Source organism: Pieris napi, chromosome 19, assembly GCF_905475465.1.
Source record: "Pieris napi chromosome 19, ilPieNapi1.2, whole genome shotgun sequence".
Lineage (NCBI taxonomy): Eukaryota > Metazoa > Arthropoda > Insecta > Lepidoptera > Pieridae > Pieris > Pieris napi.
Window position 1 is genome coordinate 8,016,340 of NC_062252.1, and position 14,238 is coordinate 8,030,577.

The 14,238-nt window shown below is 33.0% G+C and overlaps 1 protein-coding gene across 2 annotated transcripts in view; it reads left to right on the plus strand.

Annotated features, from left to right (window-relative positions):
• The window catches only part of LOC125059048 (dihydropyrimidinase), a 50,764-nt gene that overhangs the window by 288 nt on the left and 36,238 nt on the right, over nt 1–14,238 (plus strand). The gene's annotated exons all lie outside the window — the stretch shown is intronic.

Below are 14,238 nucleotides of genomic sequence, written 5' to 3' on the forward strand. Positions count from 1 at the left end.
TAGTAGTTGTTGCTCTAAAATTATTGCACACTTTTAGAGAACACATCAACGAAAATTGACCCAAATTTGTAATAGAATTGGAGCGGCCTGGGTGTTGGCAGTTGCCGCTTTTGATCTGAATTATCTCATTATTAGGATTATGTTGACATATTCTTGGTTTATTTTTAAACATTATTCAATCTTTCTTAGTATTATTATCTTGTGTTTATTTTGATGTTTTCATCTAATCTTGCAAGAAATTTTTCCTCGTTGCAGATCAAATTTTCGAATCTGACTACGATATTTAAATATGTAACGAAAATCATTTGCGTGTTTTATTACTGTTAAACTTTTATTACTAAATGAAATATCGCTCAGATATTCTTATCATTTGGTAAAAACCTATGTTTTTATCGGCAGTTATTTCTAACGTTTGTTCTACCTACATTTGCTAAACTCAACCGTAAAAACTGCTCGATATTCAAATAAAAGCACTACTTGCTATTTCCGTTTGACGTAATTTGCATATTGTCAAAAACGTGTTAAATAATTTATGCAATACACTGACCTCGTGTGACCCTTTATCATTATTATTTAAGTTTATTATTAAACAGTGTATAGGTAGATAATAATTATACTTATTTTTCTTAAATATAATAATTACTAAAGGACTCTTAATGACAGGCTCTATATATTACTAACGTAATAAATACACAATAGATATATAAACATACATATTTCTTATTTAAAAATCATCTATCTATATAAACAATAGGAATTTTATTCGATTGACCAAATATCTAGTCAAATTTTCCATAAATTAGATCACAATTGCCAACAGTTGTTATATGTGAAGTAAAAATTTATTCTTTTAACACCTCTTGGGTCTTAACTCGTCAGTCACCACTGAACCATACATATGTCATAAACAAAAGGGGAATACGTCCTTTGCCTTATTTCCGGTGAATGACCTTAAGAAAAATATATACTGTCGGCAACATAATTTTTTGTTTAGCTAGGGTATTTATTAAATACGTATATATACACCACTAGTTAGCAATTATTATTTAGTATCTAATATATAATATGCTCGACCGATTCTTATAATTTTTTTATGCATATTCAGTAAGTCTAAGAATCGGCTACTATCTATCTTTCAAGCCATTAAATGATAAGGGGTGTCTACCCTAAAAAAAAATATATTTGGATAATTTTTTTATTTTTATTATGTGGTATTAAAAAATACATACAACCCTAAATGTTCACCCCTCTACGAACAACCCCTATTTTGTAGTATAGTAGACAGTTATTTTTATTGAACTAAAAAAATGTTTCCTAGAAATAATATACATGGCAAAACAACGATTGCCGGATCAGCTAGTATTTAATATAATTATTGCAATAGTAATGAATACTAGCCAGCGATTCTGTCCATGTAAACATATAAAACAGGCGAAAAATTATAGTTTGTTTTGTTCTATATGCCTTTGAGGCAGAGTTTTTGAATTGAATTAGATTTTATTCTAAAAACCTTCAGATTATGAAGCTAATAATAATAATTATATATGAAAAATTATTATTTACATTTTACCGGACCTCATTTTACATAAAACTTTTGTAATACGTGTTTAAGTCTGATAAAAACTATACAGAGTTGTTTTTGCTGTCCCTACTATAGAGGTTTCGATATAAAGGGTGTACCACCCTGTGTTTAATGTTGGCAACAATTTGTGACATGCGCAGAACAGTATCAGGAGCATCATCAGCAGTTTTCAGGGATTTCCAAGTGCTTCAAGATGGTCTGGCTTTTATTGTAAATTGTTTCTTGCTGGCATTAAAACGCCAATCCTATATTAAAACGTTACAACAATCATAGTTTGAAGAAAAATTTACAGAATTTTTGGTTATTCATTAACCAAAAATTACTTACAAACGCAAGGAACTAATTTAATTTTTATATCTATATAGTTTCGCATGTTTAAAGAACGTCTAACAATGACGAGTTGGAACCAAAAAACAAAAATTTTGCGATAGCGAAATGAAAAAAAAACAACAAAAAATTTGCGATAGCAAAACAACAAAAGGCAAAAAAATAATTGTGCGATAATGAAACAACAAAAAAACGTGTGTGTACTTATGAACACGCGTTAGAAGTTATACTTCTTTGGCGTAACAAAATAAAAATATTTTCAAAAATTGTATTCTACGTTTGTAGAAAAAACGACACTAACAATAGAAAACTAAAATGTTGACTATAACTAACTTCAGGGTGTCGGATTTTTGTGACGGTGTACGCGCGTAAAAATATCGTCAAAATTTACTCTCTTCGTTTTTCCCTAACGCGTCAAAACAAGTATAACGTCAAAAAGAAACTATTTTGCGATATTGAAAAAATACATAATAGCTTTTAAATTATACCCGCTGTCATCTCGCTAAAAAGTAATTAACTATTATATTAAAACACGCGAAGTCACGAAGTGCATTTACTGCATTTCTCGCTACATCTATTCTGAGGGTACAAAGGGTGATTAATAATGATTTATGGACGGAGCCGCGCGCGCAGGTTTCCCTGAATCCCGTATTAAAATCCTGTTAAAACATTCCTGTAAACACGAATTTTATGGCTGTTTCGTCAAGTATATACTCAAGTACAAGTCAATATGATATTTTTTTGACGGTTGGAATGTGTTGACTTTTAGTTTTAACTAAAAAAAACAAAAGCGCTACAATCTTTTTAATTCTGGGCCTCATATTTCTTTATCTGTTTCATGATCATTTGTCAATCTAATACGAAAATAGGTGATCAGACTCCTATGCCTGACAGACGCCAAAAGGCAAGCCGGTTTCCTTTATTCTGTAGACCTTTATTCGACTTAAGTACCTTCAAGAAAAGAGCGTACCAATTCTAAAAAGGTCGCTTGCGAGCTGCAAAGTTAGTGTCCATGGGCATTGGGCGGACACTTAGCGTCAGGTAAGCCTCGTGTCCGTTTACCCCTGTTGTTTAAAAAAAACACGCTATCCTATTTTTAGGCGTACGAACATCGCGGAACATCAAAACGCTCATAGGTAACGAGAAATACTTCTTAAGGCGCGAAACATAGAGAAAATGCGTAAGGTGCGCAGGCGCAGAGCCGGCGTGGAACAATAAGGCACAGATGCGCCTTAAATTATATCAAAGAGGCGAAGAGACGGCACAAAGAGTCATTAACGCAGGCTGACTTTATCGAGATAGACTGTCTTCCTCTTCAGATGGCGAAGATGCGCTCGCTTTGCTGCAACTCATTAATGTGCAGAGACACCGAAGATATTGGTGACGTGCCTGTGCTACGCCGCTTGAGTAAAATTAACAATGTGCAGCTTACGTACATTTTGTATTGACGCGTTTTGAAGCGGCAAGATGCCTGCGCCGCGCCTTCACCTTACGGCTTTTCTGTGTGTTTCGCGCCTAAGTCTGTTCTCTGTTTAGGCCACTTAAATTATCATTATAAAATCTACTTAATCTTATTGTGAAACAGCACACGTACTGTGTACACTGTTAATATTTACTGTCCTCATTATCTCAACGATAGCCGAGTCTTCGTCAGAAACAAAAAAATATTTTTTATTTCGATTTTGTAGGTTCGATCCCCAGCTGTGCACCAATGATGTCTATGTCACCAACTTGTCTATGTGCGCATTAAACACTCTTACGCTGAAAGAAAACATCGATAAGAAATCTTAAACCCGCCTGTTTAAAAACCCGTGGCATTTTAATTTACAATTCGTCATTTGAGATTTCAATAAATTATTTTGCATAAAATATAAGATACATATAACATAAATTCTCTTTACGAAATTTTATGTTTCTATATGGTAATTCGCCCTTCTCACTCTCTCTCAATCGATCTCTCCCTTTTCTTCGACAAAAACGCTGCACATCTTATTGACGTTCTGTAAAAACCCTCATGCGCCTAAAGAAGTTTCACTTCAATAAATTGATTTAACGGATTTTATTAGCTGACAGCATTTTCTCGTATTGATCTTATTAATTTAATAAAAGGCGTTCTATAATACTTTTTACTGCATTTATTTCTTTCGTAATATATGCAGTAAAAAGTATATAAATATCTATAATAAAAAACAATTATACTAAAGATATAGCCAAAGATGGAATACGTAATATATACAATGTTTAGTGGTTAATAACTTTCTAGGGTTTAGTGATAGTTGTGGTTGTGGGAAATGGAGCTACAATAGGAGAAATTCCAATCAGTCCGTGTTATGTTTTAACACAAGCATAACACTATTTATTAGCAAAATGGTATACTGTAATGTGGCATACACATTTCTGAGTCTTAAGATGTTTTGATGTTGTTCCGTCTTTGAAGAACGACGTATTAAATCTTAAAGTATCAAGCCCCGCTATGTAAGATTTTCCATACAAATATTTTTTTACGTTATTAAGTTTGAGCTCCTGTCAGACTTAGTAACCGACTTACCAATATTGGTAACGGTAACGTAAACGGGGAGTAAAACTTAGCGATTAAAAAGAGTGGTTTCTTGCCAGTTCTTCTTGCCCTCTCTACGCCCTTGACTTGCGGACTGGTAATAAATGTGCATTTAGAATTAACTTAACTTCTTTTCTGACGTTCATAAGTGTGCTTGTTTACCTATATGAATAAATTTATTTTGAGTTTGAGTTTAATCTAGTGGCGTTACAACCCTTAATGACATTTACGTATTGACACGTAGTTCTTGACATGCCGGTTTCCTCATGTTTTCCTTCACCGTACAAGCGGATGTTTTCACATAATCCGATTCATTGGTCTGAGGGTCTGGGAATGAAACGTCACGGATGAGATTCGCATGCTGAAGCCGCATATCTTCTTCTTCGTGTAGTTCTTTCGGCTTTTGTGCAAACCCTGAGTTCGAATCAAGCCTGGGCACCTATGCTGAGCGCAATTAACGCTTGTACTGAGGTGGAAAACATCTTGAGGACACCGACATGTCTTAGACCCAAAAGTCGATGGCGTGTGTTAGGCTATTTGCCTGTTACAAAAAATACACGAAACACATACAGTGTGTATCCATACCAAACACAATTTGCACACTTGCCGTTTCTTCATTTTGTGTATGACATATTATATTACTTTGTATATGTAAACGTTATCATATATATATAATCATTATCGGATTATATCAAAGAATATTTCTAGTGCATATTGCAAAGATTATATTTATCAATTTTTACGTAATACACCTACAAGTATCATTGCTTTACATTTTTTTATTGTGAGATTACTTAATGTGGATTAGACACAGACTTTTCATAGACAAAAAACTAATGAGTCTGTATCATAATGATTTATTTTAATAGTTCCGCAGAAATTAATTATTATGTAGCGAAGGGAGTTAGCGCAAAATGACCGTGTGTTACGCTCATTATGACTCTGTTTACTAGACAAACGGTCAAGTACCTTACTCCAAGACGTAACCCAATTTCACGCGCGGGTAGCCGTAACGTTTACGAACCGTAACATAAGCGAAGAGTCTTAACATTTATTTACGCATGTTACATTCGATAACTTGTTGAATCATTTCAAATTCTCAGGCCCTTATAACTGTTACGCTCCTCTAATACATGCTTATTGGAAATTCCATCTCACAGCTCATCCTTAGGCAATTCATTTATGATCTCCGCCATTCAAAATCATTTATTCATATAGGTAACAAAATGAACACTTATGAACGTCAAAAAATAAATATACATATATGAAATGCTTCTAATTTTACATTTACTGCCAGTTCTCAAATCAAGGGCGTAGAACGGAAGAGAAGAACTGGCAATAAACTCCCCGCCATTCTTTTTAATCGCCAAGTTTTTTGTTCTACACAATGTTTGTAAGGAGCTGCTATTACACCATAAAATAGGCTCCATACGATTGGCTACCCCCTAACATCTTTTAAAACTCTTCTACATAAACATTTCTTAACCATATCCTATCCTGATCAATCGTGTCTTTTGTAATTCTTGTATTTCCTTTAGTTTGTTTTATTAATTTTTTTAATAAGATTTGGTTACGCCCTTCTTGCACTTATATTTCTTTTTTTCTCTTACTAGCGTTGCCTGGAAGAGATCGCTTGTTAGCGATTAGGCAGCCCGTTGCATCCCTTATAATTTTTATGTATTATGTTATTTGTTTTTTTTAATGAAAAATAAATTCCAATACGTACATTAGTTAAGTTTATATTAAGAGAGTTTTCTAAAAAGCCAATCAAACTTAAATCTAGTTTCAAGAGCTAGCCAACATGTTGTACTGACATATATATCGCGCTAGAGACGAGAGTGTGAGATGTGAATTAGAAAATTGCGGGGTTGTTGTGCCTTTAGTACCCTCCTTCGCCACGTAACAGAGGAGAATTTCTATGGAAATTTGCCTGCAATCCGATTGATGTATCAACACACAAATTCCCAGTCATGAGACAATTATATTTTACTACCGTGTGTACTTTATAATGTACACAGCGAAACAATGCATATTTCGGAAGACATTGGAACATCGACTTAGGGTCCTACAAGAAAAAACCTACCAATTCATAAAACTTAAAAGGCCGGCAGTGCGAGTGTCCATGGGCGTATCACATAACATCAGATGAGCCTGCCTTGCCTCCTGTAACATAAAAAAAAATCGAAGCGGTATTGTTACGACTCAAGATCAATTACGAACAAACTGTACTAATACGAATTATCTTCGTAATTCGCCAATGTTTTACCTACAATACAATTTATGATGATTTTGACATTTTCCACCTTGCCAAAAGGGTGTGAGGAAATAATTTAGGAAGCGGGAGGAATTTGACATTATACAGTAGTAACAATTTCTTTTTTGCTGTAAAATATTAAGTTGTAGTTTGTTTAATGTTTAATTCCAGTTTTTATGTATTATGTACTTAATTTAATGTTGTCTGTTTCGTATATTTTGTTTATCAATGCAATCTGTTTTGGCTTTGTATAACTATCTATTTCTTTTTTAAAATATATATATGTGTAGCTGTAATTACTTATAAATAAATAAACTTTTAATGAAACATACAAAATAGCGTCTTTAAAGGTCTGGACTTTTGAGACGGCAGATCTGCCGTCTTCGAAAGTCTGGACCTCAGATTTCTACAACCGTGCTACAACCTTTTAATTTCTGAATTCTTTTCAGTCTCAGATTTCTGTATCTGTTTCGTGGTCATTTCTTTTTTCTAATAGGCCTGTGTGCCTGACACACATGTCGACTTTTGTTTTGTGTCTATTGCATTCCTTACAATATTATCCTGCACGCAAATGTTAAACGCGCACACACAATATGAACTTTCCATTGGTGCAGAGCCGGAATGCGAACCTACGACCTCAGAATTACACGCTGAAGCCCCTAGACCAACACTGCTCTGCGTTCTCTGTCAATTGTCAATTAAACAAACGTATTGTGCTCCATGCCCCATTTTGGGTATCAGAGCTAAATATTTAGAAATTAGACAAATGCCGTGTTCGGCCAAACCGTGAACATCTTACACCATCTTACGCATGCGCTAATCGTCACGTACGTGATAATTACGAAATTCAAATACCCCGCCGTGAGTACATATTCATATGAAGGCTTTTATTTCATCAAAGCCTCATTCCCACACTCATTTTCGTCAGTTTTGACTAATTTTGTACTTATAGTTTATATTCTGTTTACTTGTAGGTAAATTGTTTTTATATATTTTGCTGTCGCTTTTTCTTTTAAATCTATTGTACAATAGACTAGGCTTTCTACGGCTGGAATTTTCTTTTTTATTATGTAAATAGTAGCATGCGATACTCAGGATATTAAAACATTAATTTGTCATCTGTAGTATGAAATAACACTTCTTATTAAACATAAAAAGTAAAGTATTTCTTACAAAAAAGTTCACAAAAGAGAGTGCGTTTTGACGTGATAACGTCTTTAAAATCGTTTTAGTCGGGTGACATGTTCAGAAACTTGTGTCACACCAAAACCTCACGAGCGCGATCGCAGGTATAACGAGAGAGAGACGGACCGATCTCCCGTCTCATCTCGAGCGCTGCCAGTCATTCCGTGAATGTATGAAGAAAAATGTATATCATAGTCGAATAAGTAAACTTGTCATTTTACACCCGAAATTTATCATCAAAAGTGTGAATAAAACGATAGATGTAATTTAAAATTTGAAAAAATTGTTATCTTCATTAATTCCTTACTTCCCAAAAACTTATATCACCAATAAGACGTTATCACGTAAACATCTCGATCGTAAACCTACTTTACAAACAAACAAAAGTTTTTACATGAATTACAATCCAATATAATTGCCTATACAATAATTATGGCGAATAAGTAATATTATGTTGACATCTACAATACTAGTGAATAGCCTTAACTAAGGTAATGTTCATTAACAGTCTTAGTGTTCTATAATGTTTTGACACCGCACTTGAACTTATATTCACTACACTAGGTTTATTAACTCAAAAGGTTTAGTTCTCTTTAGGCGTATTGTTGTATCAAGAAGTTGGATTTCCTCAGCATAATTTCGTAACTAACAATTTCTTAAGTAATAATAATGTCGTAGTGAAGTTAAGTATTTTTGAGTTTATTCTTTAACAGACGTTACATAAATTTATGTTTAAGACATAACTCTATAACACATATGTGTAAGTCCTGTGAGACTAAAGACCAAGAAGCAAGCGACATATTTCTGTTTTCTTTTTTTTTACTTGGGGTAATGCATTGCGCATACCCTTAGTGCGAGAGGGTTATGTGGGACTCGCGATTGTGCATACCCACTAAAGACCCAAGGCGCCACCAACAATCGCCTTAGGCGGGATGCGGTAACAGCAGAGCCTTATCCGCTTATATATTTCTGTTTGGGCCAACTAGTATAATATATTTATGTTTTTTTATTTTTTTTATATCCAAGATTAATAACAAATAACGTTTATTAGTAATCATTACAATCAAATATACAGTATTTACAACATCTTAAACTACATAGTAATAATCGAAATAATCAAAACAATTTTAAAAAGTTTGGTCCCTGTGCCAGTTAAACGCTGGCAGCATTTCCTCGCTGTATAGCGACACTTACTCTTTGAGCGAGGAAACCACCAGCTCTTATGTATTCAATATTTTTTAATATCATTTTTAAATATAGTATTCATAAAACTACCAACAGAAAATATCCACGTTTAACACTTACATGAGTTACAAAACACTTTTGAAGCATTCAACTCGCGACTTAAAAAGGTCGGCAATTCTGTTTTAAAATGGCTACTTCGCTGCAAAAACCATTAGTTTAAAATGTGGGGGACCGCAATGAGGGGCCATAGTAAGGGTGAATAATAAATATGGCTGGCCACTTCTAAGATATGGTTTAAATATTATTGTTTATTAGTCTGAGGAAAACTACCATGATACCATTATAGACCAGTGCCGATAATTTTTGAAACCAAATAAAATTACAGTAGGATGAAACCCATTAGAAAAGGAGGGGAATATGATCAAAATGAAAGGAAAAATAAATTACGGTCGATCTGAGGTCGGGAAGGGGTGGGGGGTTAGTTTTAAGGGTAAAAAACGGTTTATCTCGATTTCCGGCAAAACTAAAAGTCCTATCGAAGAAAGTTAAATGGCAAAGTTGGAGGTAATAAAAAGATCTAAAACTTTTGTATTCACACATTTTTCACATAACCTCAAAATTTATGTGAAAAATTCAAAAAACCAAGTTTTTGGTTTTTTATTTTTATCTTTAACAAAAATATTTTTTTTTAACAAAATTTGGTGAAAACTTACCTTTCTATCTCCCAAATACACTGTAATTTATTTGATTAAAAATATTTATTTGTTCACCTTATTTTGAATTAATATCGAAAAAACATCCTAATTTTCAATCGAAAATTCTGACGTCAAAATTTCAGCTTTTTTCAAAAAGTTGGTGTGCTTTCAGTTCGTTGAAATCTCTACTTTCCTATGGTAAAAAAAAATATATATATTGCCATAGTAAATCTTCTCAGAAAACGCAAAAAATCGTATGCAGTAACGCCCAGACCTGTCATCCCCTTCCTTACTTCTAACTATACTGATTCAGTTAGATATGATAGAGATTGAGATATTCAGAGTTATACGTTATGTGTTTTTTCAAAATAATTTAAATAAGTTGGTATTAGTTTGTACTTATTACTATAATATGATACCTTTATAATACTATGTACATTGTACCTGTTTTGTCTAATAGTTCATTAAAGTAAATAATTAAGAATTACTCATTGTTTTATTCCTAAAACCAACATCTACCAGCTGACAGTGGTAAAACCTAGCATATACTGAATTCGGATGGTAACAGCTCGAAAAAATCGTCGTATTTTCAGAAATACTTACATTTACCAACTCATGTCGGTAAATCCTAAGACTTACACTTAAATCTTAAGATTAACCGTAGTTCGAACTTTTACAGTAACAATACCATTGTACCATTATCAATTTAAGTATTTAGTGCATGCTCCAGCATAGCTCCTCCATCATAATTTTATCTCTTTCCTGTATTTATATTTAAGAAATGTCCTTATTTGTGCACAGAAACAAACATATTTTTAAGTCGAATGTAGAATGTAGAAATCTAGAATGTTTTAAAAAATTTTTAAATCAGTCGTTAACAAATCTAGTTCTATCGTTTTTTAAAAACAAATATAGCCTGCTATATGTAATCATCTACTGAGTGCGGATGTTACGCCTTGTTTCTACTTAATTGTTATTACTGTTGTTAGTGTTTTGCGTACATTGACATACTACTTTAAAATAACATAACATTAGTGTTTACAAAATATTAGATTAATTTGAACTTTAAAGTATATATCTCTTTATAATGAAAACATATTACCCATACATATATGTAATTTATTTCTTCCAACACACAAATATACAGTATTTACAATATTGTTAACCTACATAGTAATAATAATTAATAAATAGAGAATTAAAACAAATTTAAAAAGTGTGGTCCCTGTGGCCGATTTTACGATGGCAGCATTTCCTCACTGTATTGAGATACTTAATCGTTGAGAGAGGAAAGCAACAGCTCTGGGGTCACCGGTACTATCTACCAGGCGCCAACTTAAATCTTTAATAAACGCCTGTGCACTTGAACCCCACGGCCCAAGAGTCTCTTCTCCTAAGGGAACAAAATCGAGGTTAGAGGAAAGACTCTTATATTATCTTCTAATATATAAAATTCTCGTGTCACAATGTTCGTTCCCATACTCCTCCGAAACGGCTCAACCGTTTCTTATGAAATTTTTATGCATATTCAGTAAGTCTGAGAATAGGCTACTATATATCTTTCAAACCCCTGAATGTTAAGGGTGGCCCACCCATAAATTTTTATTTTTTAGACTATTTTTTTTGTTTTTATTTTTTATGATACAGCTTACAGAAATACATACAACCACTAATTTTCACCCCCTGCAATCAACACCAATTTTTTATTTGTTAATTAAAATCTTATGACTTGAACTCTGAGGCTTATATAGAGAAAAAATCACAGAAACACCTAAAAAGTTTTCATTCTAGAAAACCGAACAGTCTCTGGGGCATCGCAAAATGTTCCATGTTGGTATGTACTAAGAAGGTAAGCTAAGTAAAATCACATTAAGGAGAAACGAAGTTTGGAGGGGCAGCTATATACTAGCTATATAAATACTATGTGTTTTAGAACTATGTAATTCTAAAGACAGCACTCGGCGAATATGGTATCGCGATTCAGGTGACGTAAGTTAGTACAATAGCATTGTGAGGCTCGACTTATTTGGAATACCAAGGTTCTTTGGATAATCGTGTTGAATCGAATAATAGAAACAAACTTGAAGAAAAATTTCGTGTTTGCTTCACAAACGTATTTTCAAAGATAACAAATGGATTTTTAAAATCACATATAAACATACACTTCAACAATAAAATTCATTTTAAAAAGGGACACAAAAGAAACACATCTGAACTAAGGTGACTATACTTATTTACTGAGTTTTGTACTCTTTTTTTCGCAAACCGTACTCTTTTTAAATCTTGTACTCTGAAAGTACTCATTTGTATAATTTAGTTTTAATAGAAAATTCCTTATGTTGTCCAGGCACTGATGTTGCTGTTGAAAGGGTATTTTCAGTAGGGAATGATTATTGTAGCATTGAGAAGTCGCAACTTTCTGTAAAAACACACACGTACATTATTAGACAAACATCCTCATTTAGCTAAAAAAATCCACTCCGAAGAAAAATATGTTTTTAAAAGAAAATAAACTTTTTTTCTTTTTTTCATCTTTTTTTTTTCACCTATGAAATACTTGCAAAGTGTACTCTTTTTGGACAAAAAACTGTTGGTCACCTTAATCTTAACACACAGAGAATACACGACATACAAAAACACAATATATATACATGTGCATCAATGACAAGTGTGCACACCATTTAAGGGGAAACATTACTATGATAAAAGTGAAAAGAAATTATACAATAAACTAACTACTACGTATTATTATTATTATATACAAGGCCGGCAACGCACTCGCGAGTCTTTGATAAGATGATCATTCTGGTGGTAAGATGAGTCCGCTGCCCCTTTGCCTCCGGTTCTATAAAAAATCAGTTATCAAAATTATTTACCTCACATTTCACCACAACAAAACCGCATACACATAGTATTGTAGTTTAATTAGGGCCTTCTATTACTGTTTCAATCAAAAGCCCAAGCAAAATCCATAGCAAAGTTATTTGAGCGATGTCTAAAGAAGCGAAGAGAAGTTCTTTAGATATAAAGTCGTGGTTTACGTGTACCACAGAGAATAAACCAAAGCTAATAGAGTCTATAAGTCTGCTATAGATAATGTCTACTGTGAGTGCGGATGTAGACTTGTTCCTACTGCTTTGTACCATGTGAACTTAAACATCTGCCTATGTCGAGGTTATGTCAATGCAATTGTTGTTACCTGACATAAAAACTAGGAAATGTTGCTTCCTAGGGTATACTTAACAGGGATAATTGCACAGGAGATTGTCAGATAATTAGTTTATTCGCAAATGAATGACAGTGACAAATCATTCACATTCAATCATTCATTCAAATCATTTTCGACGATTTCTTGCAACTGTTTGACACCTACCATACCTAGTTTTCAATCTCAAATCTACCTTAAATCAAGTCGTAATGATATAATTAGGAAATTATATTGAAATGTAAAATTTCTAGATGTGTTTTAGATGTGCTTATAAGCTAAACAATAATGTTACACTAGAATAAATAAGTAAGAAGTGGCTATTTGATACCGTCTTCGTTCATGCAACTTTGTGGCCTGTTACATGGACAAAAGTTCCTGATTTTAAATTGTTATAAAAGTTTATTAAGTGTTATAAATTATAAGGTCCTTTAAGGTCTCTGCAGTGAAGCTATGGAATTCACTTCCTGTCCCTATTTGCTTAGCTCCTTCTCTATCTTCCTTTCAACCAACTTTCGTACTAACTGACGTGAGACTGATCTAGAATTGTCGTGATTCATGTGCACTTTTTTTTTCATGTGTCCTTTTTTAGTTTAGGTCTTTTTTTGTTCCTGTATTAGTTTTGTGTAAATAACTATATTTATTATGTATTTTGCACTTGCTTACATTATCTAATTTAATATATATTCTTTTTTTTTCAACAGTGAAAAGATCGCTAGAAAGCGATAAGCCCTCCTTTTCATTTAATTTTGTCAATTTTATTATGTTATTGCAACGAAGTATTAATAAAAAATATACAAAGCAAGTGATGACATTAAAATTGACAATTTGGTATATAATATATTTTTTTGGCATTTCAATCAATGAGCACATAGCATTAATGTATTCTAATATAGAACACTTTTTTTGATATTTGATTTTATTATTCAAATTAATAGCGGTCATATAATTTTTGGATACCATTTTTATAGTACGATTTGTCTTTGTCTACAAAATAGGCTTTAGTTTCGGCGATGACTTCTTCAACAGCACAAAATGTCTTGTGTGAGAATTTTATTAAGTTAACAGGAAAACATCGCTGGGGGTCAAATCTGGAGAATACGAATGCGGAATGTTATATATGCTACATACAAAATTATTATTCATATTTGTTGTGGGTATTTTCGTCCCTGAAAGTTAACTTAAAATTATAGTAATATTTTAACGTTTGAATAATCGTCAGTGTAGTTCGCGACCGGAAAACACTTT